The sequence below is a fragment of the Alligator mississippiensis genome, chromosome 2 (assembly GCF_030867095.1).
Source record: "Alligator mississippiensis isolate rAllMis1 chromosome 2, rAllMis1, whole genome shotgun sequence".
NCBI lineage: Eukaryota > Metazoa > Chordata > Crocodylia > Alligatoridae > Alligator > Alligator mississippiensis.
Window position 1 is genome coordinate 34,045,408 of NC_081825.1, and position 12,709 is coordinate 34,058,116.

General features: G+C 41.0%; 1 long non-coding RNA gene across 1 annotated transcript in view; it reads right to left on the reverse strand.

Annotated features, from left to right (window-relative positions):
- Positions 1-667: 667 nt before the first annotated feature.
- Positions 668-12,709, reverse strand: part of LOC109281270 (uncharacterized) — a 42,650-nt gene continuing 30,608 nt past the window's right edge. The window contains exon 3 of the long non-coding RNA XR_002087878.2: positions 668-1,164. This is a non-coding gene — a long non-coding RNA (uncharacterized LOC109281270). The remainder of the gene's footprint in view (positions 1,165-12,709) is intronic.

The following is a 12,709-nucleotide window of genomic DNA, read 5'->3' on the forward strand; positions in this document are numbered from 1 at the left end:
TCCAAATTTACAACTCCTAGGAGACAGTAATGCATAGGGCACTAATGGATCAGCCAACACCTCCTTCCTCTTCCCATACTGCAACATATACACACACAGGCGTTTGAAAGGATTTAGTTACGCATCTTTTAGGTACAGGACAAATTGTATTCTGTAATCCAAAGAGAACTAATGACAACAAAGGAAAAAAACAGGCAAGTACATACCTTTCTGCGGGTAGGATGCAGGCAAGCACAATGTATATAGTTTTATAGAGATATGAAATCTAGGCATGGAGCTACAGAACTGTTTTGCTTGAAGAGACACTACCCACTTGTTCACATGTGGAATTTATTCCAATACTCCATTAAATAAAAAAAAAAAAAAATCACAGTAGCCTAATAGCCACCATTTGCTTCAATCTTATGGCAACACCAAAATGTCTCAGATAAGAACATACTCCAGCTGTCTCTCACACTCATCATCTGCCTGTGATGCAAGCGTAACAATGCAATGAGAACAAAGCAACTAAGCTAACAAAGGAAGCATTAAATACTGGCAAGGAAATAAGGAACAAAATATTCCCTTAAACATGGGGAAAGTTCACGTTTTTTCTTCTGTGTGCTTTCCTAGTAAGGTTCTATGCATCTCAGAGATTAAAAATGTAACACACACTTGCTTCAGTTGCTATGGTAAATCTGTCTTTTTTTATTTATTTAACTGAAGTGTGCTGCAAATAGTTATATAAATGTCCAGAACACAAAACATAGCTTGGCCCCAGGCAGTTTTTATTTGCACACCCTTCTTTTTCAGGCAAAACTTTATTATTGTTGTTTTTAATGAATATGCATACTGTATGCATTGAAGCAAAACTGCAGCAGAGAGGTACAGGAAATTGAATCCCAACTAATGAACAGCATGGTATTTGAAACTGTTTCAGAACCCAAATGTCACAGATGTTCGAATGGAATTTGTTATCTTATGAATTCAGAACTGGGTGGATATGGAAACTATTTGCAGTCCTTGCAATGCCATTGGATAGCTAGTAGCAGAGAGAGACTGATTTGAGGGCACCATAGGAAGCTGGCCATGGGTTTTCAGAAGGACTTGAAAGGCCTGGTTGATACCTGTAGCTCATGTAGGGAGGAAGAATGGCTTGTCTGCATGTTTTCACACCAAAGAGCTCTGTAATTTAAAAATCAATAATCAAATCAGCTTGCAGTTATTTTAGGCAGATTGAATAACTTACAGGGCATACTGGGGCCTAGACCTTATGCAACCGTCACAAACAGAGAATGATTATTTGAAGGTTGGAATAAAAATATCATAAAAAGGCAGATGAAGGTGAAAATGGAACTGCAATGGGGAAGAATTAATTGACCAGACTTGACTCCTAAGCTTGGGATATCTGGCCAGCTTCCCAGGACACTAGAAATTCAGAAGTATCATCCAGATCTACGCATTCCTATATGCAGTCAGAATTTCAGGTTGTGCACCAACATCAATAAAAGTACTTTTTCTCTTCCTTTGTATAGTTTTCACACTATCCTCATTGTCTCTCAAGGAACCCCTTATTTTCAATTTTTTTGCCTACTTGTGCAAAGGAATTCAAGCAAACAATGCAATGTCAGTTATCCAGCTGCTAAGTGTGACTACACAGTTCCCACACCCATTGTCTTACCTCCAAAAGAAAGTGGTAAGAGTGATGGAGAAAATCAATTCACTGCATTCCCAAAAAAGTGTGGAGAGAAGAAGCTTCTGTTTGTGTAACAAGATGGTCCCAAATTATACTCATGTTTCTGGCTCCCTTGAATAATCCTGCTCCATATTTGACATGCACTGGGCACATCTACACAAAACATTTACTGAGGAGCTGCTTAATTAGCTCTGCAGTAAAACATCACCCTGTACACATGTGGTGTTATTAGGATGGAGTAAACAAATTAATTACCACAGGATAGTATTTGTAAATACAGGTGAAGTTCTTTACTCCACAGCAATGCACATATAAATGGTGATGGGGCTGGCTGGGGTACAAGGGTGTTTCATTGCGGGGGCTGCCTGCTGCCTAGTCCCTCATTGGAGCACCCTTGTGCCCTAGCCAGTCCCTTTGCAGCACACTGAGCCATGCCACAGCAGCCCCAGGCTGGCAGGCTAACCCCCAGGAGACCCTGCCAACCAGGGCTGTTTCAACCTGGCTCAACATGCTGCTGTCCTGGGTGCATGTGAAGACTCATGTGAAGTGTAAAGTGCCCAGAAGCAGTAAGTGCTGGTGCAATAAGCGCTGGAGTTCACTGCTTTGCATTAATTGCAGGTGTGATGTGCCCACAGTCTACAGCACATTTAGCTCCTTCTCTTGGCATCTCTTTCCTCCTCTCTTTCCTGTGTCACTTCAAATCAGTTTCACTAGTTTTGCTAGAGCTTGGGGTTGGCCTGACTGGAGTCACATGAGGCTCCAGCTCCAACATCTACTTTCTAGTAAAACTTACTATTGATTACAGACTACTTCCTTAAAATGTCAGTCAGCATGCCGCACTGGTCCTAGGGAGGCCAGTCCTGTCCCTGACTCAATTAATAGCAAGAATTACTAGTTTGATCTCCTATTTGTACTGCTGTTTGACCACTGATCAGCCCCTGGACAGGGAAACGCAGTATTAGATTTTGCAATTTACAGTTTCGGACAGGATCATAAAAGTATGGAGCCTTTACTGTACCACTGATCCATTTCAAATATCAAGCTTGTGGCTAAAAAGTGCTACTCTTAAGAAAGGCAAGGGTACTCAAGAGGCAGTGCTTTCAACCATACACTGAGGGCCAAATCTGTGGGAGCTTTGGGACTTGAAACTATATGATTCCAGTATTTCATGTTACTGTAATCATGGTTTCTTATTTGTTAACGTTAACATGGTACTCAAATTCAAATAGGCACAGATCACAGATAGTATGGTGGCAAAGAAAAGACAGAAACAAACAGGGGGCTCAGATGGGTGTGGGAAATGGGGCTCATTTCTGTCTTTCCAAAAACTCATTCAAGTCCATGGGTGCTTGTGTGGAAAAGAAGTGGTGATGGCATATGATTGATGTTTACTCCTGGTTGTATCACTGAATGAGCAGCATTTCAGGGCTGATTTGAATTTATACTAATAGCCACTTTCCCAGTAAAATGAGAAGAACCAATTTTACTTCTTTTCTGTCCTTTCCTAATGAGTGCTGGGCATATGTGAATAATTAGACTCCCAAATAACGTCACCAGACTTTGCCTTACACAATGGAAAATTACATTCCTTGCACCCGTTACAATTAATTGTATATGTATATCTGTTTTATGGCATGCACTGAAGTACTTATTTCTTTCACTTTTGTTTCTGTAACTTGCTGGCAATGTTCAAGATACAGAAGTCCAGGCAGATGCATCTTACGCAATGTAAAACAATCTATTAGTTAAAGCCTCATGTTGCACTATGAGCCTTTTTCCTTCATTTTCTTGGATTTTAGGCCATTTTAAAACTTTTCTATTTAAAAATGCAAATACATCTAAATACTTTTTAGCTTCCTAAAAAAAAATGTTCCAACTATTTAAGTTGGTCTAATAAAAGATATCAGATTCACCCAGAGAACCTTGTCTACAATATATCTAAATCTTAGTTTCAAAATCAAATATTAAAGTCCTGAGGCTTCATTAGTAAGTCTCTTTGATTTGTTGTGTCTGTTTTACAAAAAAAGTCATTGAGTTCTTACTCACACAAGAATACAAGAGAAATGGTTCTGTGTATATATGTTGGAAAAATGGTTTAACAACCATTTAATCTATGACATTTACAATGGATCAATCGTATTATTTAAGTGCTGATGACGCCCATAATTCACAAGATAAAAATACTATTATGACATATTGCATGCTACTCTCCCTTCTCCCAAGAATATTAATATTCCTGTGATATTCACTAATTTTACAAGCCATATGAGTGTATATTTTTGATTGTATATTATCTATATCTATATATAGACACACAGATATTTTAACAAACACCATTTTTAGTTATGTTGATCTACCACATGCCTGTTTTTCTTACAATCATTAAAATGATAAAGTTTCCAGTACAATACCCCTAGTTAATGTTACACTTTCATGTTTCCTTTAAATCCATGCTGTTCAAATGTCAGTGATTTTAGCACTGAGTTTAACCTTTACACGTTTTTCTCTCTTGCTTCTGAGACATTTTAGTCTCTTTCCTCTGCTGGGTTTAGATAGCAGTGGGCTAGAATGTATCATACATATATTCACACTGCTATTTGAATTCCTCCAAGCCATTTCATGGCAAGTCTACTGACTGACACTGTTCTTTCAGTTCATACATATAGGGAGCATGTACACGAGATGCATTAATGAGCCTTAGCCTAGTTTACTGCATAGTGCAGGTGCACGTCTAGATGCGCATGCTCTTACTGCGCAATAAAAATGGCTAAATGCACAGGGGCCCAGAAAAGCAACCATGTCATTCTCATCCTCCCCATCAAGGCCTGGCCCCACCACATATGCATGCCCAAGACTTCCACCCAGACCCCAACTAGAGCCAGGAGGAGATTGGCAACCTGGTGGCACTCTGGGGTGATGCAGAGGTGCAGAGGCGGTTCACATGGGGCAGGTGCTCAAACGTGCACATTTATGAGGCCCTGTTGGGCAGCACGCAGGAGGGAGCATGCGGGAGGCATGCGGGAGCATACCCAGTCGGTGTGGCAGTGCTGCATAAAGATCAGGGCCTTGTGGGCACAGCGGGGGGCCATGACTGACCACAATCTTCGGTCTGATTGTGCCAAGATCATGCCCTTTATGCGGCAGCTGAGTGACATTTTGGCACCCCAGGACCCAAGCCACAATGCTGCAGTGTTCACCAGCAGAAGCAGCCTGCCCAAGCCCCTGCCCTGCCCTGCCCCCTCTAGTGACATGTCACCAGAGGAGGGGTCCTTGGGTGTTCAGTACCCTGCCCCGCTCACCTCTCCAGCTGCTGCATCTACTAACAGCTCGGGGAGCCCTGACCTATGGCTGCCTCGACAGCTCTGCAGCCCAAAACCCTGACACAAGGAGTGGCCAGCTGTGACACCATTGCCTGTCAGCAGTGCCAGCTGCTCCCTGGGAGTGGCCCTTGGCCAGGCACTGGCCCACCATGCACCACAGACCACAGACACTGGGCGCAGCTGAACACCATTGTTGACAGGGAGGTCTGCACCACGCCACCAACCTCACCAACTCTGGACATGTGGTAAGTCCTGCACTGGTGGATGGGTCCTCCTGGCCCCAGTCCCTGTCCCTGCCCCTGTCCCCAGAGCTAGCCCCTGCCCCCAGCCCTGGCTCCAGTGCCTGGCCCTAGCCCCTGCCCCTGCCCCTGGATGGAGCCTCCCCTCCTTTGGCCTCAGGTCTCCCCCCACAGCAAGCAGAGAGGCAGGACACAGTCCAAAACTTTATTGAGCAGACCATGTCCCCACAGTTGGGTGGACATGGACCTCTCACATGCTGAGGAAGGTGACAGTGCCAGCGGTGATGTCGTCCTCAGCAGCAGGGGGCAGGGATGTATAGCACTGCTACTGTCCTGGGCCTGGCATTTGCGTGCATGCCCCACACTGCCTGGTCCTCATCCCTGGCCCTTCAGGGCTCTTGGAAGCTATCCATCACCCCACAGCATGCACCCCACCTGGACCTAGGAGGTGGTCTTCTGGCACCTCCCGTCCACAGGAACCCCTGACATGGGTCCCCCCAGTGGGCCCATCCCCATCAGTTGCTCCAGCACCATGTGCCTGAGGATCTGGAGGTGTCAGGTGCAGCCCTATAAGGAGACATTGGCCCTGCATTTGGGCAGCCAGAGGGGGAGCTGCCTGCCCTCGGGGACTGCCATTTGCCATCACCATAGCACAAACCTGCCAACCACCACAGTCCCTGGACCCATGGGGGAACAGCCCGGGGTTGGGGTGCTTGCTGTCTGCCCCCGGGCCCTACCCCCTAGGTACCCCCACCCCACAGCCCCCAACTCTGGGACTCACAAATAGAGACTGAAACTGTTGTAAATAATTTTGACACTGGGGAAAAGGTTTTTTATTGTTGGTGTGTGGGGAGGGTGGTGGAGGGGCTCTGTTGGTTGTGGAGGGGGCTCTGTGTCTTGGGGAGGGAGGGGAAAGAGGGCTATGTGCTGAGGAGGGATGGGGGACGGATGGGAGTGGGTGTTGCAAGGGGAATAAAGCTTTTTTATTTTTTTTAAACACATGCCTGGCCTGAGAGTGGTGCTGGGGGTGGGCAGAGGATAGGCAAGGTGTGGGCACATCCCTGCACATGTAGATACCTGCCAAAAATCACTGTGCATTAAGCTAATACACAGTAAATTTAGTTGTGACTAATTGCATGTGTAGATGCGCCCATAGAACATCCACTCTGAAAACTTGTTAGACAAGCCAAAAGAATGGTACAAACATAACAAAAGTCCAGCTGGTTGCTTTATGTACCAACCCAAGGTTTCCTTATGTCTTGCTATGGCATAGGAGCTTCTAAAATGAAAAGAAACTACAGAACTTTTAATACAGAATTTTGACGTGCTAAACTACTGGTAAAGGAACTTGTTCAAAAATGTGGATATATAAGCAGAAGAATACTTGCTGGAAGTCTCATTCACACTTATTCACTCATTGTGTAACCTCAAGCAAATCTATTAGTGCTGCTTTAAAATTGGCTATAAATCAAGACCTTATTTAAAAAAAAAAAGATTAAGTCTACCTTCCTTAATAAAAGCCATTCTACATTCTAGTTCTGGTTTTAAACGACCGCCATGTCTCAAACAATATTGTCTCTTCATTTAGGTGCTCTAATATGGAGAAAAATATTCTGAAATCATCAGAATTTACAATTTCAGTAAAGGTCAAGTAGAAAAAAGGTGAGTGAGTGCATTTATCAAGCATTTTCAGTTAACTATACACAAACAAAACAAAAACAATTTTATAAAGCCATTTCCAACCACAAATCTCAGCAGCTCTCAAATAATATTAACATTAGCCCTTTTTTGCATAGAGAAACTGAGGAAGAATGATGAAGTGACATCTCAAGGTCACAGAATAAGTCCATGGTGGAGGCTGTAATATGATCCATGTGCCTCAGTCCAGAGTCATATCCAATTTGCTATCTTGCCTCTTTCAGAAATGGAAATTTTAAATATTGACCACATAGGCAAGGGTATGTGAATTGTTCATAATCTCTATGAACACTGCTGATTTTCCTTCTCTCAAATGATAATGACTGTGTTGTCAACTTTGCTGCCTCCCTCTAATGCAGAGTACACAGCTGGTTTCAGGGCTGCAGTAATTATTTTGGTAGAGACTACAGTATGAAATAAAATTAGCAGTTTATCAGCTGATACTTACAACCGGTATTCAAATAGTGGCTGGCAAACTTTGTAACGTTTGGAGATGCAGCAAAGGATAGATATTTATTTAAACTTGTCCAAACCTCTTTGGTCTGGATACTGAAAAACTAAGTAAGTTCAGGAATATTAAGATCTGTGCTAGGAGGATGGACAGAAAAGTACAAAATATTGCACAACAAAAAACTGTGCTCGGCATAAAAGACAGAAGCACACCAGCTTTCCAGGAATAGCTTAATATTAAAATAGCTTCAAAGATGCCATTTCTCCTGTATTTTGGCTTATGGTTTTGGCTAGGTGAAAAACAAGCTGGAAACAGCCTTTTCACATATTTTAGTACATCTTATCTCTACACAAAGCAGACTGTAACACTCCCTTCTCTATCATGCCTCTAATGTACTATATAAAACCCCAAGAAGTACATAGCTATTTCAGATGACCAAAAGGAGTTCATAGCCAGAGCTAAAACATTTGTTTTTTCCAAAAGCAGTATCTTAGTCACCCATTGTTTGCATCTTTTAGATGGTTCTGCACATCATCCTGCCAGAATTATTAACAAACAGGCCCACGTGAGTGTTGACTGCTTTGTGGCCCATACATCACAGACAGCATTCACACTGGACTTACTGTTAAGATCCCTGACCTGATTAAAAGGTACTTTAGGTCTTGGTAAAATTAAACTTCTCAGAAAGCTGAATGCTGAGCACTGTTGTTAGCATTATGTAGGCAGTAGCAGTCTTTTCTATTTTATTGGTAGTAATATTGTTTAGATATTCTACAGATCTTTTCAAATGAGTTAACAAACTGCTTTATTGTATTCTAATGACATGAGTATTACCAGCTCCAGAGCTACTCTTTAGTGATAAAGGTTAACTGACAGAATAGTAACACCCACACGTATTGCATGTAGTGTTCTACCCAAATCCCATTGAAGTCAATCAAAAGACTTGCACAGAATTCAGTGGGAGTTTGATCCGTCCTCTGCTGCACCTCTCCTCCTAGTGCCTGATCCAAAGGTAATGGAAGTCAGTGGAGATTCCTATTCAAGAAGAAGTATCCATTTACTCATGGATAAGCAGAACAACCAACTGGTAAATGAATATCCATTTTACATGGCAGAGCTCCATATTCTTTTTGTGTTAAATCTATTCATTACTGCCTTACCCTGGTTCCCTGCTCCATCCCCCACCCTCTAACTAATCACAGGCCACAACAGCTACAAATATTTTAGTTTTTGTTATTAGGATATCAAATACTAAATTAAGGATCCAATGCACAATCTAATTGGTAGCGCTGTGAACATGACCCTGATTGGCAAACCTGCTGATCTGTGCAGTAAACCTACAAAGATATTACTCATTGTATTATGTAATATTTTATTACAGATGTATGTTTCTAAATAAAATCCTAAATAAAGGGTGAATTGTGCATTTAAACAAGCATTTAAATAACTGCAAACTTTAAAGCTTTGGGGTGAATTTACCCCACCTGTAGGTTTTTGGGATTACATACGTATTTTCTGTCTGTAATAAATGACTGAATGCCTGTAATAAATTGACTAGTAAAAAAAATCCAACCACTTCCAAAATGCTCTTTTTTAGGATAATCCTACATGGCTTTGAAAAAAATTGATGGGTATTTGGCCACTTTTCAGTTCACTATTAGCAGCTTTTATTCTGATGACAGTTTTATATTTTTAAATTAGATATTTGTATCTGCAATGTTAAACCTGAAAGATATTTTTCTGATAAGGTTACTTGGTTTAAACCTATGTTTATTATGCAACTGTTTCTAAACCATTCATTCCAGGGCCTGCCCTTTTGCTACAAAATCCACTTTCTTTTTAATTATTCATAAGCTCTGCCCTGATGATATGAAATATATTCCAAAAGCTCCTCTCCCTCTCTCTCTCTCTCTCTCTTTAATACCAAAGACTGCAAGTAAATTGGTAGCCCACAGTACTAACATATGCTTATAATTACGATTACCATCAGGGAATTCAACCTTACTGAAGGATAGAAAAGAGGCCCAAGCAGGGAAATCTCAAGAAATGCATGGAAATAAAAAGGAAGGAGAAAGCTGAAATGGGAAAACCACTCCTGGATAATGGGAAAAAAAAACTTGGTTGTAAAAGTAAATACTAGTTTCAACATTTTTGGTGAACAAGAAATCTTGAGAAACAAATTCTTCCCTTCACTATTGAAGTACAGATCCTAACTGAGGACTATGTAGTAACAGCTCAGCTACCTAAGAGAATGATTAAAGGGTTGGACACTTTATGTTGTTTTATGATGCTAATACAGTATGCATAGATTAGAACTGCTGTAGTTAATGCTGAATTGAGGTTTTCATCATGAACCTCATTTCTGAGGGTTCAATAGCTCAGCCATTTGAAATCACACTGAGCTGAAAACTAGCATGCTTCATTTCTGTGTATGGTATTCAACACTGAGTATAGCACTTTCATTACTGTGCACTTATATGTATATACAATGCAAGTAAATTGTTAGGTTATGAATGAATCCGAAAAGATTTTAATTTGGAGGTTGGCTTGGCTGAGGATAGTTATCTAATGTACCCTCATATCCGAAGTCCCTCAAAATGGACTGGAAACTTCAAGAGCTGTCTTTGATTTGGTATCCTGGCACTTTTGGCTCAAATCACAAGAACCTATAGAAGGGTTCTTAATGCAAATATTTCAAATCTCAGAAAATTTGAGTTCATATTTAATAACTGGGCATTGTTAGTGTTTTTCATGCTAACAGACAAATACATAAACAGGAATTCCAGTTCTTTCAAACAAATTCTATTTAGGCTGAGATGTTTTTCCTGCTTTTTCAATGTTTTATCCTTCTGTAAAAATATTAAGCTAATCAGTTTTGACATTTTTAAGACTGAAAAAAATACATAAGACTGAAAAAAATACTGTAAAAATATTAAGCTAATCAGTTTTGACATTTTTAAGACTGAAAAAATACACATCTTACATGTCTGGACATTTTCCTTTCTTCAGAAATGGCTGAAGCTGGACAAATTTCATAGCAAAGTGGTAGCTAGTCATGTTAGTCTAAGTCAGGCAGGGCAGCAGGGCAGGGACCCACCTTATAGACTTACTAAATCACAGGTGCATAAGCTTTTGTGAGCCAGGGCTCATTTCAGCAGATACTACAAAAGGACATGCACAGATTCATAGTGATTTGTTCCACATACTTATCAAAAATGGGGGAAAAATTCCTATATGTAAAGAAAAATCTCTTTAGTACTTTTAAGATGATTGAAGCTGAAATATTATCAAGTGCCTGAGCACATTTGTTTGTTTGCTTCTTGAATAATTTTGATTCCTGACAAGTTATAGAGGATTTGAGCACTGAGTATTTGTGGAATTGTTTTAACTGAGTCACACTTAGAGGAGAACAATTTACTCTAAAGGTGATTCAGCCCTGAAGAAATACAGGCCTGATGCAGAGCCCATTGAAGTTAACAGAAAGCATCTAATTGATTTTAAGAAGTTAGATCAGGGCATAAACCACCTTGAATACTTTACCTGGAACCTGAAATACAATTTTAAGGAAACAGGAATAAAAAAGTAAGGATATTCAAAATAGTAATCCGTGTAATAAAACATCAATACACTCATATTGTGCATAAAGCTGGTATTTTACATAGGCTTGGTATCTGGGGGAGTGTCAAATGCAAATTCTGAGTACTTTACTCTAGTTTGCTTTATTTTGTCCCTACTTCTGGAATGGCTTATGCATTTTGCATTACAATATCCTTGGATAAAAATGTATAAACTTCTGGGAGTTGGGGACTAGAACCCAAGATTTCCTCCATCCCCAGGAATGGTCCTCATCATTTGGCTCCAAAGTCAATTCTCTTCTTGCTTGCTTTCCCTGGGTCCCCATGAATTTTGTATCCCTTTCTGCATAGCAACTCCAACCTAGCCTTGTCTCTAGCTTGATTATTATGGCACTGTTTTGGGAAGGGGAAAAGTAGGGATATGAATGCCCAAGAAAAGCCTGGAAACCATCTCTCTCTTTTCCGGGCATACACTTGAAGCACTACCACCACTGGCCATGTTTTGTAACAGAAGCAACTGTGGACGCTGAGTGTTCTTTTAGACTCAGTGCTGTCCATGTGTGTTATACAAAGGGTGACCATACTTCCCATTTTAGCCAGGACAGTCCTGGATTTCAGAGGCTGGTCCCAGCTGGCTGTTGGGAATTAAAATGGGAGTCCCAGAAATGCTGGAGCTAGGAGTCAGAATGTCACAGACTGCCTTGCAGGCAGGCAGGCACTGATGCTTTCCTGGCATGCAGCCCAACCCCAACCAACATGTGAGAGCACGGGAGGGGGGAGTGTCCCTGATTTCCCAGATGGTGTTCCAGATTTCTGGGATTTCCATAGGATCAGCCTAGTTATGCATGGCCTGGATCTTCTGAATCATGTCCATCTAAGGACTTGGATACAGGGACACCAATTTTGCAGACCCCAAAGGACCTTAAGCACCCAAATGCCAGGTCAGCCAAGATAGCATTACCATGGTGCATGTACAGAGGCAGAACCTTAGGTACCCAAGTAAGATTTTGCCAGAAGATTTAGGCATCTAAGCAATTACAGTACATATGCCATGGTGTCCACTCGCAATTTTATTTGGCACTTTACTTAAAGTCCCATCTTCAGGCTTCAGGTGATTGTGAAAGAATCTCAGCTTTTATTTTAAAATAAAAGGCAACTTTGTGGCATTCATGGCTTCTGAAAAAAAAAGCTTGAAAGTACCAAGCAAGTGGACCCTAAGGAGCTCAGAATCTGGAAGGTAAGTTCAAATAAACAAACATCATATTTTAAAGTCATCTCATAATGGGGGTGGGAGGGACACACCCCATTAATGATTTTTTAAACACTTGGGGTTGGCAGTATTGCATGATATCAAATATTTAGGAAATGTGATAACTGTTCATTAAAAATCTTAAGGTTTACATTTGTACCATTTAGTTCTAATTCCCAACCTTTATGCTGCATTATTATTAGTTTGCATTTATATTACGATAGATCTACACACACACACACACACACACACACACACACACACACACGCGTGTGCACACTCCACATGGAGCCATATAAAAATATCTTGAGGTAAGAGTTGGCTATGATGGGTTAACAACACATGAAGGATCCAGAAACTGGAAAGACTGCTTTTTACAAAGTCAGATTTTGCAATACCTAATCTATCCTGTAAGGCTCCTAGAGCTTTAAATAAATACAAAAGTTTTGAATTTATCTTAACTTCTCGTGGAATTATATGAAATCTCTTATGCTTAATTGAA